The sequence below is a fragment of the Dendrobates tinctorius genome, unplaced genomic scaffold (genome assembly GCF_039654945.1).
Source record: "Dendrobates tinctorius isolate UK_male_01 unplaced genomic scaffold, ASM3965494v1 ptg000231l, whole genome shotgun sequence".
In the NCBI taxonomy this organism is placed as follows: domain Eukaryota; kingdom Metazoa; phylum Chordata; class Amphibia; order Anura; family Dendrobatidae; genus Dendrobates; species Dendrobates tinctorius.
The window spans coordinates 25,737,683-25,758,973 of NW_027361898.1; positions in this window are offsets into that span (position 1 = coordinate 25,737,683).

Below are 21,291 nucleotides of genomic sequence, written 5' to 3' on the forward strand. Positions count from 1 at the left end.
GGGACTAATTGATCATGTTTGTGGAAAAAATACGATTTTTTTATTTTCATGCCCGGGCATTATAAACTTCTGTGAAGCCCTTGGGGGTTCAAAGTGCTCACCACAGATCTAGATAAGTTCCTTAGGGGTTCTCGTTTCCAAAATGGGGTCATTTGTGGGTGTTTCCACTGTTTAGGTACATTAGGGGCTCTCCAAAGGCAACATGACACCCGCAGACCATTCCATCAAAGTCTGCATTCCAAAACGTCACTACTTCCCTTCTGAGCCCTGACGTGTGTCCATACAGTAGTTTTCTCCCACATATGGGGTGTCAGCGTACTCAGGACAAATTGGACAACAACTTTTGGGGTTCAATTTCTCCTGTTACCCTTGTGAAAATAAAAAAAATGGGGACTAATTGATCATGTTTGTGGAAAAAATACGATTTTTTTATTTTCATGCCCTGGCATTATAAACTTCTGTGAAGCCCTTGGGGGTTCAAAGTGCTCACCTCACATCTAGATAAGTTCCTTAGGGGGTCTAGTTTTCAAAATGGGGTCATTTGTGGGGGGTTTCCACTGTTTAGGTACATTAGGGGCTCTCCAAAGGCAACATGACACCCGCAGACCATTCCATCAATGTCTGCATTCCAAAACGTCACTACTTCCCTTCCGAGCCCTGACGTGTGTCCATACAGTAGTTTTCTCCCACATATGGGGTGTCAGCGTACTCAGGACAAATTGGACAACAACTTTTGGGGTTCAATTTCTCCTGTTACCCTTGGGGAAATAAAAAAATTGGGGACTAATTGATCATGTTTGTGGAAAAAATACGATTTTTTTATTTTCATGCCCTGGCATTATAAACTTCTGTGAAGCCCTTGGGGGTTCAAAGTGCTCACCTCACATCTAGATAAGTTCCTTAGGGGGTCTAGTTTTCAAAATGGGGTCATTTATAGGGGGTTTCCACTGTTTAGGTACATTAGGGGCTCTCCAAAGGCAACATGACACCCGCAGACCATTCCATCAATGTCTGCATTCCAAAACGTCACTACTTCCCTTCCGAGCCTTGACGTGTGTCCATACAGTAGTTTTCTCCCACATATGGGGTGTCAGCGTACTCAGGACAAATTGGACAACAACTTTTGGGGTTCAATTTCTCCTGTTACCCTTGGGAAAATAAAAAAAATGGTGACTAAAAGATCATGTTTGTGGAAAAAATACGAATTTTTTATTTTCACGCCCGGGCGTTATAAACTTCTGTGAAGCACTGGGGGGTTCAAAGTGCTCACCACACATCTAGATAAGTTCCTTAGGGGGTCTAGTTTACAAAATGGTGTCATTTGTGGGGGGTTTCCACTGTTTAGGTACATCAGGGGTTTTCCAATCGCGACATGGTGTCCGATCTCAATTCCAGCCAAAAACGTCAAATGGCGCTGCTTCCCTTCCGAGCTCTGCCATGCGCCCAAATAGTGGTTTACCCCCACATGTGGGGTATCAGCGTACTCAGGACAAATTGCACAATAACTTTTAGGGTGCTGTTACCCTTGGAAAAATAAGAATTGAGGGTGAAAAGATCATTTTTGTGGAAAAAATATGATTTTTTAATTGTACGGCTGTATGTTATAAACTTCTGTGAAGCCCTTGGGGGTTCAAAGTTCTCTTCACACATCTAGATAAGTTCCTTATGGGGTCTAGTTTCCAAAATGGTGTCATTTGTGGGGGGTTTCCACTGTTTAGGTACATCAGGGGTTTTCCAATCGCGACATGGTGTCCGATCTCAATTCCAGCCAAAAACGTCAAATGGCGCTGCTTCCCTTCCGAGCTCTGCCATGCGCCCAAATAGTGGTTTACCCCCACATGTGGGGTATCAGCGTACTCAGGACAAATTGCACAATAACTTTTAGGGTGCTGTTACCCTTGGAAAAATAAGAATTGAGGGTGAAAAGATCATTTTTGTGGAAAAAATATGATTTTTTAATTGTAAGACTTTATGTTATAAACTTCTGTGAAGCCCTTGGGGGTTCAAAGTTCTCACCACACATCTAGATAAGTTCCTTATGGGGTCTAGTTTCCAAAATGGTGTCATTTGTGGGGGGTTTCCACTGTTTAGGTACATCAGGGGTTTTCCAATCGCGACATGGTGTCCGATCTCAATTCCAGCCAAAAACGTCAAATGGCGCTGCTTCCCTTCCGAGCTCTGCCATGCGCCCAAATAGTGGTTTACCCCCACATGTGGGGTATCAGCATACTCAGGACAAATTGCACAATAACTTTTAGGGTCCTGTTACCCTTGGGAAAATAAAAATTGGGGTGAAAAGATCATTTTTGTGGAAAAAATATGATTTTTTAATTGTACCGCTGTACGTTATAAACTTCTGTAAAGCCCTTGTGGGTTCAAAGTTCTCACCACATATCTAGATAAGTTCCTTGGGGGGTCTAGTTTCCAAAATGGGGTCACTTGTAGGGGGTTTCCACTGTTTAGGTACATCAGGGACTCTCCAAACGTGACATGGCGTCCGATCTGAATTCCAGCCAATTTTGCATTGAAAAAGTCAAACGGCGCTCCTTCCATTCTGAGCTCTGCCATGCGCCGAAACAGTCGTTCCCCCCCACAAATCAGGTATCAGCGTACTCAGGACAAATTGCACAATAACTTTTGCAGTCCAATTTCTCCTGTTACCCTTGGTAAAATAAAAAAAATTGAACCTGAAGTATTTTTTTTGTGAAAAAAAGTTAGATGTTCATTTCTTTATAAATATTCAAAAAAATTCCTGTGACGCACCTAATGGGTTAATAAACTTCTTGAATGTGGTTTTGAGCACCTTAAGGGGTTCAGTTTTTAGAATGGTGTCACTTTTGGGTATTTTCTATCATATAGACCCCTCAAAGTGGCTTCAAATGTGATGTGGTCCTAAAAATAAAATGGTGTTGTAAAAATGAGAAATCGCTGGTCAACTTTTAACCCTTATAACTTCCTAACAAAAAAAAATTTGGTTCCAAAATTGTGCTGATGTAAAGTAAACATGTGGGAAAAGTTTTTTGTGTGCCGTATCTCTGTGATTTAAGGGCATAAAAATTCAAAGTTGGAAAATTGCGAAATTTTCAAAATTTTTGCCAAATTTCCGTTTTTTTCACAAATAAACGCAAGTTATTTGAATGAAATTTTACCACTAACATGAAGTACAATATGTCACGAGAAAACAATGTCAGAATCACCGGGATCCATGGAAGCGTTCCAGAGTTATGACCTCATAAAGGTACAGTGGTCAGAATTGTAAAAATTGGCCCAGTCATGAACGTGCAAACCACCCTTGGGGGTGAAGGGGTTAAACACAAAAAATGAAAACATTACACTCAAATCATCAACATAAAGTACAAACATTAACCAAAAAAAAAAAAAAACAAACTTACTCTCTGCTGACCACCGCGCCGCGACGATGTTGCCAATGACCCTGGGAGGCGCTTGGAGAAACTCTGGATCGAGCACCAGAATCAGAAGCCTTTAATTAAAAAGCAAAAAGGTAAAATTATGTGTTTTGATGATGGTTTTATTTTGGAGTACAGTGATGTGTATGATGATCTTTTTATGTGATGCATGTAAAGATACTTACACTCTGTGAGCCCGCTCCAGGGAATTCTCCACCCCGTCCGTCTTCTTCTGAAAGACCCTTTTGTTCAGCTTCCTATTAAACAAAAATGCATATATAGGGTTATGTGTACCAAGAATCTTCACACAAAAAACTTTGAAATATATTTACCTCAGTTCACTGACGATGTGAGGGAGGGCTCCCAGAACAAGACATCTCTGGCCGAAAATCTGCAAGTACAAAGACTTGTTAGCTACTACACAAAGCATAGTTTAAGCTTTCAGACCTTAATACTTACATTATGGGTGGCTGTGACTGGGTTCCCGCTAGGTACTATTATGGGTGGCAGTTAGGGTTCCCACTGGGTCCTGGCAGGGGTGGCCTGGGCAACTTCCTGCTACCAAAAAACATGATTTAGTTAATCTTTTTTATGTGTGCAACAAGGAATTTTAAAAATTAAAAAAAAACATAGCTATTTTGTATTCAACTCTGCCCCCCCAAAAATACCCCTAAGCCCACCCCCAAAAAAATTGAAACTACTTGATACTAACCCATTGCTACACTGCACACTCTCCTTCATAAATTAAATCCCTACCCACACTTCTGACCACAGCTGTAAGTTTTTAAAACCCCTTGTACAATGTAAGAACACCATTAACCATTTGTTTACACCATGGTTTTGAAAAAAAAACCTCAAACACCTATCTAGAGCACAACATTACATAACCACCACAGGTGCTTTCTGGCGAGACATATCCCAAAATTTTAAATGTATCTTGTTGAAAACATACTACGGATGACAATTTTTTGAATTAATGTTTACTAAAATTCTTTGGTAAAGTAAAAAAATTTTTTAAAGTTGTTTAAAAAAAAAAGGAGCTAGACAGTATCAATTTAAATACTAGAGGTGTGCCCGATGCTATCACATCAGGAGGGAAGTGTGTGTGGGGTGTGTGTGTGAGTACATGTGTGTGTATGTACATGGAGGACAGGCAGCGACAGGTCCGGCGGGGGCCTCTGGTGGCATGGCCAGCAGCGACGGTGGGGAGGTTCAGTGGCGTGGAGGTCCAGCAGCAGGGGGGGGGGAGGGGGGGTCCTGGCGGCGGCCAACTGGCAGGAAAGACAGCGGCTTGTGGCCTGTGCACAGGCCGCAAGCCGCAGTCTATCCTGCCGGCTGTGATGGAGGTGGGTGGGCAGGCATCGGCGGATCTGCCAGGGGAGAGGGACCGTCGGTGGTGGGTCCAGCAGCGGAAGCTTTGGGGGCTGGTGGCAGTAGGGGGTCCCGGCAACATCACGCTGGTGGTATTGTGGAAGGGCCTGGTACCACTAGCGGGTGCCATATTCAATTAGCCATAATAACTTGGGTATTTCTATAATAAGGCGGTCAGCGTACTTCCGATCAGCGCAGTGGAATGTGGGATTCGGGGACATCCAGACGGAAGTGGATGACGGACAATGTAGGCCCTTGATAAAGCCGTGGCGAAATGCGCGTTGGGGTAGAGCGAGGCGCCCCCCCTTCTTGTTCTGCCAGCATGGGTAAGTGGCAATAAGTACCTCGGAGACTATGGGTATTATTCCCTTGTGATCAGTGTTGATTTTTGAGCAGTGTATAGCTGCAGGTTTGATATTGTGATTCTTTTATATAGCTCCCTTGTGTGGCGTTTATAGAGATAGCTTGGGCGTGGTGCAATATACTGCACAGGGATTGTTCTGCAGCTATACTATTCATGTGGTGCTCTTTCCTTCTTATTGTCCTGCCTATTATTTATAGGGGTGATCTCTGGCCTCTTCTTTTCTGGACTGCTTCTCCTAATCACCTCATATATATATTTATAAATGTCTGATAATTTTTTAAAAATTATTACAATAAAGATTTGTCTTTTATGTATTCTATGCCCTCTCTTTGTGGTTTATGGCTACTCCATTTTTCTTTTGGCTTGCAATCTGTTGGGAGTACTCCACGGTTACTTGTTAGTCCTCACTTTGGGTGGGGGAACACTATTGGTATTAAACCGGTTCCTGGCCACATGTGACAATTATGTTCGTTTTGAATATTCTATTGATGAGGCCATTATATATATAGACTATAACATAATGAAAAAAAAAAGGACTGTTTCCGTGGAAACACTGAAACTCACAGTGAGGCCGGGGTCACACTGGCGAGGAATACGGAGGAGTGAGAGGCGTTAAAAGCACGCATTACACACGGCCAAATTATTCTCTATGGGGCAGCTTCCAACAGCCGTATATTTCTTGGGCGTATTCTACGGTCCGTGCCAATCGCAGCATGCTGCGATTGTCAGCGTACTATACCCGTAATACGCCAATGCAAGTCTATGGGTGTGCTAAAAATACGGATTACACACGGACCAGATGTGTGACTTGCGAGAAATACGCACCCAGTGTCCTTTAGAAAAGCCGGCAATTGAGTGCGCTATACAGTAAAATCACACTGACAGGTTTTATAACACAAACAAAAGAATAGATACAGACACATAGAATACATATATACATATATATATATATATATATATATACACACATGTCATTGAGACACATATATATATATATTTATATTTCACAGAGTTCTTCATAGCAGAATAGCCGCTAATTCAATTGCCGGTTTTTGTCAAATCATTCCCCAACCCCACATGAAATGACACATGGTTTACATACAGTAAACCATTTCATTTCATGTTTTGTTTTGTATGTCTTTCATAAGTAATTAGATGAGGGTTGATGTGTAAAATTTGGGAGGTGTAGGTGTTAATTTAAGGGGTTAATTCGTTGTAAAAAAATGTGTGGGCTCCCGCATTGACAAATTACCGCAGCTCCTAGCTGGAGCGCATGGTCCGGATTCCGGTCTCCGAGTTTGTAGGGACACTGATGTTCCTGCAGCAGAAACCGGGGGAAGTAGCAGCTATAAATGCTCTGTACCCAACTAAGGCTCGGAGGCCCAGCATCGACGTGTGCGAGGCAGAAGGAAAAGGCTACAGCTATCTGCCATACAAGTAAAGTCTGAGGAACATCTGTTAGACAGGAGGCGTTTCAGTGAACCACGGTCCTGTGAGTGCTTCCCCCACAAGCGCTAGAAAGGAGACGTTCAGGAAGGTACATGTTGGCGGAGTGTTGGAAGGGAGCTTTCCATTCTGGTCCCAGAGGTTGGCAGAGGTCCTGACCCGGAGGACACAGCACGGAGGCAGGCATCCGTGTAACCTGCAGACTGTGAGTAAAGCTTTGGAACTGCACGCTCTGGTGTCCTACAGTTACTCCAGCACCGCTACATCTGGGTACCAGCACCTACACCGCCTGTGCCTTTCCCCCATCACTACATCTACACTTCCCTGGGACTCCAGCTCCACCTGTGGGGAGCTTCACCATCTTTGCTGCACAACACCATCAGTCCCAGAGGATCTGCATGCAGCGTCGGCCTAACATCTATGTTGCCGAACACAACAGGTGGCGTCAAACTATCTATATAGACTCTTTACCATTATACCACGCCATTTACATGGGCGCCCAGGGCCACCGTCCGGGTCACCACTGCTGTGACACATCCCACTGACACTGGCCCGGTACCGAGTACCCCACAGCCATGGGAGGGCGACCCATATGCCGACTGCTGATCGGGCGGCGTTATTCCCACAAACCTCCAAACAGCGTCCCTGAAGGCAAAGTTTTTGGTTTCCGGGGGCAGTATGATTGCAAAGCTGAACCTTAAAGGAATGTCCAAAAGGGCACCACCAGGAGTGGAGCCTGTGGCTTAATTGGACTGCACCCGGGAAACCACTACCATACAAGCTACAGAAAAGATGGACAGATTGCAAGCTTTGTCGATTCTGTGTGTGGTGTGGTATGTCCGTTTGTAGTTGTGCTAGCGATTTCTCAGCTTTATTCCGTTAACGACCGAGACTCCGGCATGGCCCCGCGGTACGCGTCAAGCTTACTAGAGGGATACGCGAGGCTGTGGCACGTGAGATCGAGCAATAACAGGTCTAGCATTCCAGTACATGTCCGGGGCTGCATGCACGCTACACTGAAAGGACCAGCTTTTGTCGCTTACAGGTGCAGATAACCTGCTGAACTCCGTTAGTGATGGGGATCTGGGATTCAGATTATTCCCCGCGAACGTAGATTTCCCAGTAAGTTCAGGTCAACCGCAATTCCAGAGTTAGGCCTAACTGTCATTCCTGAAAAAATTACGTGTCCAAACCACAGGTGCTGTAGCTTGCTTAACAGCTCGGCAGCCGTTCTCAGGTCCAGTATGGATTCAACAACATTGTAGAAAGTTGATAAAGGGTACAGTTTCACCGGATAACACGTATATACGTAGCCTAGTTTGCACATTAAAAATATATGTCTATAGATCAGGAGGCAGACTCAGATGTTCTCAGGCCCAGTATGGATTTGACCAGATTGTACATAGTTGAGAAAGGGTACTTTATCACTGGATAGCAGGTATATATAGCATAGTTTAAACATGTAAAATCTCCGTGTTCTCAGTATGGATTACACAGCAATCTAAAAAGTGGAAGAAAGGAAATGCATTTGAGGCGTACACAACTATATACTTTTGGTATTATTTTTAAATCTTCATATATATTTCTGTCTCAGTAATACAGTCCAGCCTCTCCGCAATAGGAAATGAGATGCATACAATTAGTGACATAAAGGCTATTGATTGCAGAAATCTAGGAATTATTATTCACGGGAAAAACTTCCGTCACAATTCTCATAGGCGATGCTGACCCTCAATTAATTTGTGTGTTGAGACAGTGAAAACATTTTTTTGTGAATAAAGTCTTGCTGTATCGCACTTCCGTTGATTCCATCACTGTTACTCATCTCAATCCAATTTTTATCACAGGGAGCGATGTAAACATGATGCTCACTGGCTATCATGATCTGTCACGTAACTTTGGAGTGCAAAAGACAGAAGCCACAGGCCGTAGGCGATTCTATTTGATTGGCATGAGAGGGCACATTTTGAAATGTGCGCCGGAATGTCACACGTTTGTGAGTAGGAAAACTGTGAAAGCTGATGATAAACCACTGCATGTAATTGTGAGTCGAAGTCCATAAGAAATGGAAGCCACTGATCATCTGGAGCTAGAGCCCGGCCAGCAGGACAGGGCATAGCTACATCTTAACCATCATCTTTCAGTTCAATCAATTTGTAGTGGCAGTCCCAGTGAAGGATTTGACAGCCCAGACTACACAGCGGAGGAGCAGGGAGAGGTAAACATTGCAAATGCTGGGGCCCTGCCCAAGCAAGGGGGGCACACTCGTGGGCGTCGGTACCGGCACTGGACCCCTCATAGTACAGTGGTGTGTCTAACGGCGGATGTGCACCACCACTGTCAGAGACACTTGATTGCACTATGAGGGACCCTATGCCAGTGCCCGCGTCCAAGAGTCGGCCTACCCACCTGTCCAGGGCAACGGCACTTGCACAGTTTTGTGCGCTAGGTGGTGACCCCGGCCATTGGGGGGGCCGCCCACTTAGGGAGGTTTACAAAGTGGCATATGTAGATGTGGGTCATTCAGCTGCTGCAAAAGGCGAAATAGGTCAAGTTCGCGGAATAGGAGGAGGACCAAAGCAAGCCATTTTTCTGGCAACCTATGTGTCATCAAGGGAAGGTGGGACAAAATCCTTGGAAACCCATGCATGGTTCATTTTAATGAAGGTTAGATCATCCACATTTTGGGTTGACAGACGGGTCCTTTTTTCTGTTAGGATTGATCAAGCTGCACTGAAGACTCTTTCTGATAGCACACTTGCAGCTGGGCAAGCGAGCTCCTGTAAGGCATATTGTGCCAATTCAGGCCAGGTGTCCAGTTTAGCGGCCCAATAGTCAAAGGGGAATGACCTGTGCGGGGGAACATCGATATGGGAGGAAAAGTAGTTGTTAACCATAGTTGACAACTGCTGTCTCCTGTCACTTTCCATCGATGCAGTATTACCAGTTGTGTGAGCGGTCCGTGAAAAATCAGTCCACAACATTGTCATGAACCCTGTCTCCAACGCCACTTCTGCTGTGTGCACCACGAACACCTCTGCCAAGCTGCCCCCGGCCCGTACGGCTCGTGTGAGAATCATCACCGCTGCTGTGTGCTGGGAATGCCTCAACCAACCGGTTAACCAGAGTTGCTTGTTTAGTAGCCAATATTAGGTCAAGGTTCTCCTGTGGCATGATGTTTTGTAATTTGCCTTTATAGCGTGGATCCAGGATGCTGGCCAACCAGTAGTCGTCATCGTTCATCATTTTGGCAATGCGTGGGTCCCTTTTTAGGATCTGCAAGGCATAATCTGACATGTGGGCCAATGTTCCCGGTGTCAATGATGCACTGCGAGTGCTGGGTGGAGGAGCACTTTCTGGCAAATCCACATCCCTCCACTCACGCACAAACCCTGTACCAGACCTTGCCACGCCAACATTTTCACTTGCCCCACGAGATGCATCCTCCTCCCCTAAGTAATCATCCCCATCATCATCCTCCTCCTCCTCTTCTTCCTCCACCTCGTCCAGGAGAGGTCCATGAGCAGACAATGGCTGAATGTAATCAAGGATTCCCTCCACCTCTTCCTCCTCGTCAACATTGGCTGCAGACGCCTGCTCCTTAAGGTGCGTCAAAGTTTGCATGAGCAGACGCATAAGTGGGATGCTCATGCTTAGGATGGCGTCGTCTGCGCTTACCAGCAGTGTGCATTCCTCAAAACACTGAAGGACTTTACAGAGGTCTTTCAGCTTCGACCACTGCACACCTGTCAACTCCATGTCTGCTCTCAAAGTGCCTGGCCGTGTATCCTCCCACAAATGCATTATGGCCTGCCTCTGCTCGCACAGCCGCTCAACCATGTGCAGGGTGGAGTTTCACATTGTTGCAATGTCGATAATGAGGCAATGGTTGGGAAGGTGGAGCAATCGCTGCAGCTTCTGCATACGAATGGAGTGTACAGGCGACCGGTGGATGTGCGCGCACAGTCTTCGCACCTTCTGGAGCAGGGCTGTTAACTCCGGATAATTATTGAGGAAGCACTGCACCACCAGGTTCAAGGTGTGAGCCAAGCAAGGTATGTGGCTGAGTTTTGAAAGGGCTATGGTTGCCACAAAATTACGGCCGTTATCACTAACTACCTTGCCTGCCTCAAGATGTACACTGCCCAGCCATGACTCAGTTTGTCGCTGAAAGTACTCAGCCAGCACCTCGGCGGTGTGTCTGTCGCCCAAATACATCTGCAACACAGCCTGCTGACGCTTTACACTAGCTGCTCGATAGGGGGACACCTCGTGTGCAACAGTGGCAGCTGCAGATGGAGTGCTCGTACGACTGCGCTCTGTGGACGAGCTTTTGCTTCTGGAGGAGGAGGAGGGTCGAACGCCTGCAGCCAACTGTTTCCTATACCGTGGGCTAGGCAGCACTGTCCCACCACCGCTGTCCCCTGTGGACCCTGCATCCACCACATTAACCCAGTGCGCAGTGATGGACACGTAACGGCCCTGGCCATGCCGACTGGACCATGCGTCAGTTGTGAGGTGCACCTTTCCACTCACTGACTGCTTGAGTGCATGGACAATGCGGTCTTTCACATGATGGTGGAGGGCTGGGATGGCTTTGCGAGAGAAGAAGTGGTGACTGGGTAGGTCATAGCGTGGTACTGCATAGACCATAAGTTCGCGGAAAGCTGCGCTTTGCACCAACCGATAGGGCATCATCTCTAACGAGATTAGTTTGGCAATGTGGGCGTTCAAACCCAGTGTACGCGGATGAGAAACTGAGTACTTTCTTGACCTACTCATAGTGTCTGGGAGGGTGAGCTGGACTTGAAAGCTGCATATGGTGGAAGTAGTGGTGGACAGGGCAGACTGAGAGAGGGTTGATGATGGTGATGGAGTTGGTGTTCTTTCTGATGGCCTAGATTCAGTCTTTCATTGATATAACAGTGGGATTCCCTGACTGCTGTGGCCTTGCAACGACACCTCAACATTTGCTGCTGTGCTAACCGGTGGGCTTACAGTGGGGGAAACAATGTGGCGTTGCTGACTACCTTCTTTGTGATCAGTTGCACATGTGGTACTTGAGGTTTGGTGTTGTGTCCACGCTTGCAAGTGCATGCTGGTTAAATGTCTAAGCATGCAACTGGTATTCAAATTTTTCAGATTTTTCCCTCGGCTAAAGGTCTTTGTGCACTTCTTACAGATAACCTGGGCCTGATCATGAGGATTTTGTTCAAAAAAGTGCCACACTGCACTCTTCCTACTTTGGCAGACATTTTGCGGCCTAGCATGCTGTGATATTTTGACCCTCTGGACAAGCTGTCCAGCAACTCTTTTGATTTTTGGAACCTGTCTTTGGAGTGCTCCGGGCCTGCCAGATAACAGCTGTTGCAATGTCGATGTCTGCTGTGGATGCTCCTCCTCCTCATCTGAGCTATTGGAAGCAGCACCCTCTTCCCCCAATGGATGCCAATCTGGGTCAACAACTGGGTCATCCATCACCTCCTCTTCAATGTCATGTGCACCTTCCTCTGTGTCACCGTGTATGGTGGTATAGTGTGCGGGAAGGGGCACCTGAGTCTCATCAGGATCAGAATCTGGCTCTGTACACTGCGAGGACAATGTAGTGCTCTGAGTGAATGTACCAGCAGAATCATCTATCAGTGGCTGTGCATCAGTGCACTCCATGTCAGATTCATCTTGGCCTGGGTAATTCACCATTTCACTTGATAATCCAGGCATGGTATGTGAAAACAGCTCCATGGAGTAATCAGTAGTATGGCCTGCGTCATCCTTCAATCTTGGTTGGGGTGAAGGACACAAGGAAAGGTGTGGTTCATGAACATGAGCCTCCAATGACGACTCAGTGCTTTTATTTTTTACAACTTCAGAAGAGGAGGCGATAGAGCTGGAGGCTGAGTCAGCAATGTAAACTTTTTCCTGAAGCTCTGGCTTTAAAAGCGGTTTGCCAACTCCTAGAAAACTAAGCCTTCGAGGCCTTGTGGAGCCAGACGATGACGCAGGCTCAACACCTCCTGCATTCGGTCCTATTTTGCTTTTGCCACTACCATCAGATCCACCACCAACACCATCATTACCAGCTGCCAACCCCCGTCCAATTCCACGGCCTCTTCCACCAGCCTTCCTCATTTTTGGTAGAAATGTAGACAAAATCCAACAAACTATATAGTAATGTAAAACAAGGTACAAGGTGTCTATAGGACAGGGGAGATTTTGAATTTCTGCACACACTTGTGGACACTGGACACTTTTGGATTGTGTGAGGCCCACTGAATATCACAGCGCTATGTCACAGGCTCGATGTCGCAGGTGTGAAAAATGTCACTAGAGGATAACGGAGATTTTGAATTTCTGCACACACTTGTGGACACTGGACACTTTTGGATTGTGTGAGGCCCACTGAATATCACAGCGCTATGTCACAGGCTCGATGTTGCAGGTGTGAAAAATGTCACTAGAGGATAACGGAGATTTTGAATTTCTGCACACACTTGGGAACACTGGACACTTTTGGATTGTGTGAGGCCCACTGAATATCACAGCGCTATGTCACAGGCTCGATGTCGCAGGTGTGAAAAATGTCACTAGAAGATAACGGAGATTTTGAATTTCTGCACACACTTGTGGACACGGGACACTTTTGGATTGTGTGAGGCCCACTGAATATCACAGCGCTATGTCACAGGCTCGATGTCGCAGGTGTGAAAAATGTCACTAGAGGATAACGGAGATTTTGAATTTCTGCACACACTTGTGGACACTGGACACTTTTGGATTGTGTGAGGCCCACTGAATATCACAGCGCTATGTCACAGGCTCGATGTTGCAGGTGTGAAAAATGTCACTAGAGGATAACGGAGATTTTGAATTTCTGCACACACTTGTGAACACTGGACACTTTTGGATTGTGTGAGGCCCACTGAATATCACAGCGCTATGTCACAGGCTCGATGTCGCAGGTGTGAAAAATGTCACTAGAAGATAACGGAGATTTTGAATTTCTGCACACACTTGTGGACACGGGACACTTTTGGATTGTGTGAGGCCCACTGAATATCACAGCGCTATGTCACAGGCTCGATGTCGCAGGTGTGAAAAATGTCACTAGAGGATAATGGAGATTTTGAATTTCTGCACACACTTGTGGACACTGGACACTTTTGGATTGTGTGAGGCCCAGTGAATATCAGAGCACTATGTCACAGGCAGAAATTGGCTAGTGTATGACAAACTACAAGGTGTATATAGAATTGGGCAGAATAGGAATCTCCCTAGAGTGTAGGTCTGTAAGAACGGAACAAGTCCTCGACTTATCCTTACAGAGCGACACACAGATAGCTTCACTGTGGCCATGATAACAGCCGTTACACGGTACGGAGAGAGGAGCGTGCACGTACACGGCTGTCCGGTGTACGTAAAATTGTCAAGCTCCGTGTTTTTTAAGTATACGGACTGACACATGCTGTCTCTCTATAGTTTTGAATGTGATCAAACAGCAAATATATTTAACTGTTTGAAAACTAGACAAAACTAGAAGGTGTAGGTCTGTAAGAACGGAACATGTCCTCGACTTATCCTTACAGAGCGACACACAGATAGCTTCACTGTGGCCGTGATAACAGCCGTTACATGGTACTGAGAGAGGAGCGTGCACGTACACGGCTGTCCGGTGTACGTAAAATTGTCAAGCTCCGTGTTTTTTAAGTATACAGACTGACACACGCTGTCTCTCTATAGTTTTGAATGTGATCAAACAGCAAATATATTTAACTGTTTGAAAGCTAGACAAAACTAGAAGGTGCAGGTCTGTAAGAACGGGACATGTCCTCGACTTATCCTTACAGAGTGACACACAGATAGATTCACTGTGGCTGTGATAACAGCCGTTACACAGTACTGTGTGAGGAGTGTGCACCGCTGTATGGTGTGAAAAAATGCACGCTCAGTACCTCACCAGGACAAAAAAAAAATTGGGATTGCTTTTAAAAAAGCAGTTTGCAGAGCAGTGGGTAAACAGCAATGCAGCCGTCAGGAAGCCTTAGAAGGCAGCCTAACAACCAACACTGCTGATCCAGCAAAATATAGCCTCCACTTGCACTGCACAGACAGTGACTGGTGTGTTGTACAGGCAAAATCGCTAGAAGCAGAAGCAGTTTTTGGTGTCTTCTTCCCTGCCTAACGCTCTCCCTACAAAATCAGCAGCAGCAGCTCTCCCTATTCTGAGATCAGCATGAGTAACATGGCGGTCGGCGTGCACGCCCTTTTATACCCCCTGTGACGCCCACCAAAGCAAGCCAATCACTTGCATGCCCTTCTGAAAGATGGTGGTGACCCCTGCCTATGTCATCACGTTGCCCACAGTGTCCGTGGATCCTGATTGGCTGAAAAAGAGTGCAAAACAAACTTTTGAAACGCGACTTTGGCGCTTAAGTCTCCGACCTCGTGGCCGACCTCATCCTAGGGTCGGATTTCGTTTCATGAAACCCGACTTTGCCAAAAGTCGGCTACTTTTGAAATTTTTCGACCCGTTTCGCTCAACTCTAATACTGATTTATTTGCACCCTATGGCCGGGGTCACACTAGCGAGGAATACGGACGAGTGAGAGGCGCTAAATGCACGCATTACACACGGACAAATGATTCTCTATGGGTTTGCTCCCAACAGCCGTATATTTGTTGTCCGTATTCTACGGTCCTTGCCAATCGCAGGATGCTGCGATTGTCAGCGTACTACGCCCGTAATACGCCAATGCAAGTTTATGGGTGCGCAAAAAATACGGATTACACACTGACCACACGTGTGACTTGCAAGAAATACGCAGGTCTTTTGCCGGCTGACAGGAAATGGGCCAATCCATCATCAGGAAGCCTAGACATGCAAATGAGCTCAAAAAGCGCTCCAGACATCAAGGAAGTCAGCCTCCACGGAGTAAAGCAGCGTAATGGCGCCATATTTCCTTAATGTGGAGATGCTTATAGTATTAGTGCAGGAGCGGCCAGAACTTTGGGACCAAAGGGATCCCAATTATGCCAACCACGCAAGAAAGGAGGCGTCATGGAGGCGCATATGTCGCCAGATGTTCCATGACTTTGGTGATCGGCCACGTGAGGAGCAGCAGTAAGTACAAGGCCCAAAAATTATTTAAAATACCTCACAAACAAAAATGATTACAGATTCTGCCCCCCTCCCCTTCCTGTCCTTCTCCTTTTTGCCTCATGAGGCAGGTAGATTTTGATGTGACACATAGTTTCACACTGCCATAATTTTGCCCAGGCCACAAGCTCCTTTTCCTCTTAGCCAACCAAGTTATTAAGTGTAGTTACTTGATACATAAACTATTCTGACCCAGTGTATCTGGCCTGGATGGGCCAATTAGATATGGCAGCCTGGCTACAAAGCACACCCCAGAAGGCCACATGCCTAGACTACTGGTTGCAAATGTCACCGATAAAATATGTGAAATTGATCATATTTCCTGTCACATTGCAGTGGAAGATGTGATGAAACGCTGGCAAAGCATCCGGGACCAATACCGCCGGGAACGTCAGCAGCGGTCCAGGAGTGGGGATGCGGGCTACGTGAAATGCAGATATGTGTATTATGACCGCCTCTCCTTCCTCGCCCCAATTCTGGATCTGAGACCTTAAGTACATACCTCACATCACATTACACCGATACTTTACAGGGCCAAAAATATTGATGTATTTTTGCCTCTGTTCTATTTCATAACAGAACTCAATCCAACCTTACGGATCGAGGAACGGGCTCAGAGACAGAGCCCATAATTGATCCTGTAGGGGATGAGGTGGCTGGCACATCTTCTCCCCCTAAAAGAAGCATGGGTGAAGGTGAGTCATCACAGGAGAACCCATTGGCTGCCCAACAAAGCACACCACCAGGCCCGTCTGCTGCTGCCCCATCACTCATCCTGGAAGAGCAGGGCAACTTGAGCAGCAGCCCAACTGCCCAGATCCGGGGATCCCCACAGGCTGCTGTTACATCCCGGCGAGGCCGAAGAAGGCGCCAGGTCGCTGTTCAAGAGAGCAGGACCAATGTGGACACAGGGGTCCTAAATTATTTATCTAGAGTCACTACAGATGATGGGGAGGAGGCCTACTCACGTAGCCTGACCCTTTATCTCCGTGCCCTTTCCCGTGAGGTCAGGCTCCGTATTAGGGGATGTTTTCAGATCCTGCTTGATGCAAGCACCCCCCCAAATACCTCATATGAGCTTTTCGAATATCTGGAGAGGTGGCAGCTTTCCCCCAGAAATCTAATGCGCATGAGACCACCCACACAGATGCTCGCTCAAGCAGGGTCTGAACATCCTCTAATACGTGGGCCTACACCTCACCCCCTTCCTCCCCCTACCCAACCTTCCCAACAGCAGCAACAGATTTCTGGCTCTAGCCAACCCCACCAATATGGCCACTTATTCCCACCCAGTGTTGGAGGCTGGTCCCAACCTGGTTGGGGACGACGTGGCTATATTGGTGGGTATGAGACACGGGCCTACCCGCCACAACAAGATGCCACTCAGCAGTATTACTATGGCCACTACCCCCAACAAGCACAGGAGGAAGGTCAGTACCAACAGCATGGGCAACAGTATGCACCCACACAGGGCGATGTTGCTCAAAGTAGTCAGCAGCAACCACAGGCTGCTCCTCCGCCTTCTCCATCCCCAACATTCCACAATTTATAAGTAGCTCAAAACATGGAATTAGTAAACCCATACTGTACATGAGTGTTCTTAGGCGGTCTGATGGGAGGAGATGTCCAGTGTGTTTGAACTGGTGGTCAAAATCCCAAGCCAAAGTAAAAAAGAGGTTTTCTCCATCATCAAAATGAGCTAAAACAGATAATACTAACATTTCTTATGACGGTTTGCAAATCATATGATTAAGACACCATGACAGGCAAGGCTACCTTATGCATTTCTGAGACATATTACATGTCTGTTAAAAATACAGTATTTCACGGCGCTGTACTGGCAAAGTCAAAGGATCAAAATAGAGTACTCACTTGATAATGCATAGAAAAGGCATGCTGTCCATATTCACTTAGTCAAATTTAGGCCAGCTAACTAGATTCCAAAATCAAGGCAAACAGCCTCAAGACCATCAAGCTCTCTCTATGTATTATCAAGTAAGTCTTCTAATTTGATCCTTTGACTTTCCCAGTATAGTGCGGTGAAATAATGTGTTTATTACAGACATGTAATATGTGTCAGAAACGCGTAAGGTAGCCTTGCCTGTCATGGTGGCTTATTAATATGATTTGAAAACCTTCAGAATAAATGCTAGTATTATCTTGTGTAGCTCATTTTGATGATGGATAACTCCTCTTTTTTACTTTGGATTACAAATGTGTAAATTTGCAATGTTGTTATTGGACTATGTATGTTGTAGGATATGTTTGTAATTTTGTTTTCACAGCAATGTTGAAATATGCCAAAAGGCCAATTTGGGCCATTGCCCAAGTTTTTCATTGGGCAAGAATATGTTTGCCTTACAAACTAAAAAAAAATCCAAAAAAAGGGCAAAAGTAAAAATTTGGCAACTACACTTTACGTCTCTGTCTTAATTGTCCAAACCCCTATCAAAATACGCTTACCAAATCAATTCAACAGTCATAGATTCAGAAGGGGTAGAAATATATATATATTTTGACACACATCAAACCAACATTGCCAACATAGATCCAGCATGCTCTTGCCAAGAAGGCTCCCCCTGAGGTGCCATAAAGTAATTAGTGAAAATATCACGCACTTTGAGGCCAGAGATCGGTCTACGTTGATGGTTGATAGGTGGTCTCACCCTACGCACATTGTCCGCCCTACGCACAACACCAGCAGAGGAGGAACAATCATGTATCCTGGTGAAGTTATGAAGAACCACACAGACTTTCACTACTTCATTAACATTTTGTTCACTCAGCTGAATGGCAGACTGGAGTACCCGCCATTTGGCAAAAAGAATGCCAAAGGAACACTACACCAGTCGCCGAGCACGTGATAGGCGCAACTTAAATATCCTGCGCCTGTGGTGAAGGTTGCGTCGGGGAAATGGCCTCATGATATTGCATGGTAACTGTTAGGGTCGGCGGAACGCACCAGATATAAATAATGGAAGGTGCGTTCGCCGCCCGGGGTCCACCGTGCGGTAGATGACAAGACCGCTGCTGGACAATGGCAGATACGCTAGAAGTGCGATACAGCGCTCGGGTTAACGTCACCCGAGAGCCTGAGAGCGGACTCTGTTTAGTCACAGAGATGCCAAAGTATGAACTAGACGTAAAGGCTGAACCTGTTAGCTGCACAGGTCAGCCGGCGTGTGGCGTCGCAGCTGCGAACACCAAAAGCTGCTACTACTGCAGCGCGGCCGTAACTGAAGCCGCTAAGCGACGATGCCGGAGGAGCCGGGCACCGACGGACGCTAGTGTAGGTGAGGAAGGCTCAGTGGCGTGTAGCCTGCCACAATCTGGAGCTGACTAACCCAACATACTGTCACCATTCGTAATATCCGAGGGAAGGGGTTTCATAATAAGTCAGACACCAGTCCATGCATCCATCACCATACACACACAGCATAATATGCTACACTAGCGCATGGCCGAGCCGCCATGCAGGCTTTTTATAGCCATGCGCTTCCGGGACCTTCCAGTACTATAGGAAGGACCAATCAGATCCGACATAGGACCTTCACATGTGACCCCTGCTCTCCACTGAGAGGACAAGTTGCGGGCATGCCCAGTCGCACGGCGCGAGGACTTAGCCTCTAGAGCAGTTCCCTGCAAAGCAGGTTGCGTTATCATTGCTGCACCAGAGGTGGCAGCAACATCCAGGCTCACAGAACGAGTCTGCGGGGAATGCCTGGTTCGCCGAGATTGCTGAGCAGGAGTCCGAGTGGTCGGAGGAGAATGGGAGACCGCAGGATGTCTGGCTCTGATTCCTGCTGTGCAGTGCCAGGAATCCGACGCCTAACACTACCCCCCCTCCTAGGGCCCCCCCCCCCCTGAGCCTCACCGCGCTCAAAGGCTGCGATCAGGAGTGGTGCGTGAATATTTTCCACCGGCTCCCAGGTCCGAGCCTCGGGCCCATGACCCTTCCAGTCCACCAAATAAAATTTTTTGCCACGGACAAACCTGCGCCCCACGATGGCGTTAACCTCAAACTCATCAGACGATAAGTCTGATGACCCGGCAGATGACTCAGAAAACCGGACCATGTGAACTGGTTTGAGGAGGGACAAATGGAACACGTCCGAAATGGCCAAATGTGGAGGTAGAGCCAGGCGGTAGACCACCGAGCTAAGTCGCTCGAGGACCTTGAATGGTCCAATGTATCGCGGTGCGAACTTGGGAGACTCAACCCGCAGTTTAATGTTTCGGGTGGAGAGCCATACCATGTCGCCAGGGGAGAAGCTTGGCGCAGGCCGCCGATGCATGTCGGCGGACGCCCTCATCCTTTCTTTAGATGCCCGGATAGCATCCTGAGTGCGATCCCAAATGTCCCGGGCCTCCACTGCCCAGTCTGCCACCCTGGAGTCAGTGGAGGACACTGGCATCGGGACAGGGACACGTGGATGTTGGCCATAGTTTAGGAGAAAGGGCGTCTGACCAGTGGAATCAGCCACCACATTGTTTAGGGCAAATTCTGCCCAAGGTAGCAAGGATGCCCAGTCATCCTGCCTGGCAGAGACAAAATGTCGTAAATAGGTGACCAAGGTCTGATTGGCTCTCTCGACCAAGCCATTCGTCTCGGGATGGTAAGCGGAGGATAGATTTAGCTCGATGCTGAGTAAACTGCAGAGCTCCCTCCAAAACCGAGACGCAAACTGGGGACCACGGTCACTCACGATTTTGTCCGGCATGCCATGTAGACGGAATACGTGTTTAATGAACAAGGTGGCCAGACCTCGAGCGGAAGGCAGGCGTGCGAGTGGCACCAGATGCACCATTTTGGAAAAATGGTCGGTGACCACCCAGATGACCGTACTGCCACCAGACTTGGGCAGGCCAACTATGAAGTCCATGCCAACCATCTCCCATGGTCTATCCGCCACTGGCAGGGGAAACAACAGCCCCGCCGGCCTCTGTCTAGAGGGTCTGTTCCGAGCACACGAAACACATGCCTGCACGTACTCCTTGACATCTCGAGCCACATGTGGCCACCAATATGACCTTGCCAGGAGTTCGGCGGTCCGTTTTTTACCAAAATGGCCACCCACTCTGGAGGCATGTGCCCAGGCGAGGACCTCCGGCCGTAGCTGAGGAGGCACCAAGGTCTTGCCCGGTGGTACCGACTCGAGCGCAACTGGAGCCACGGTCGTAAAACTCTCCGGCGGGAGAATTAACCGAGGCTCAGCTTCTCCTTCCTCCGCTGAGACCACTGGACGTGATAGAGCATCCGCACGGACGTTCTTCTCTCCAGAGAGGTAGTGGAGGGTGAAGCGGAATCGTGAGAAGAAGAGCGACCACCTGGCCTGACGGGAATTCAGGCGTTGGGCCGTCTGTAGATAGACCAGGTTTTTATGGTCCGTATATACCAGAAAGGGAAACCGGGCTCCCTCCAGGAGATGTCTCCATTCAGAAAAAGCCAACTTCATGGCTAGCAGCTCCCTGTCGCCGATGGAGTAATTTTTCTCCGCCGGTGAGAAGGTCTTGGAATAGAAGAAGCAGGGGTGCTTCCGACCTTGAGC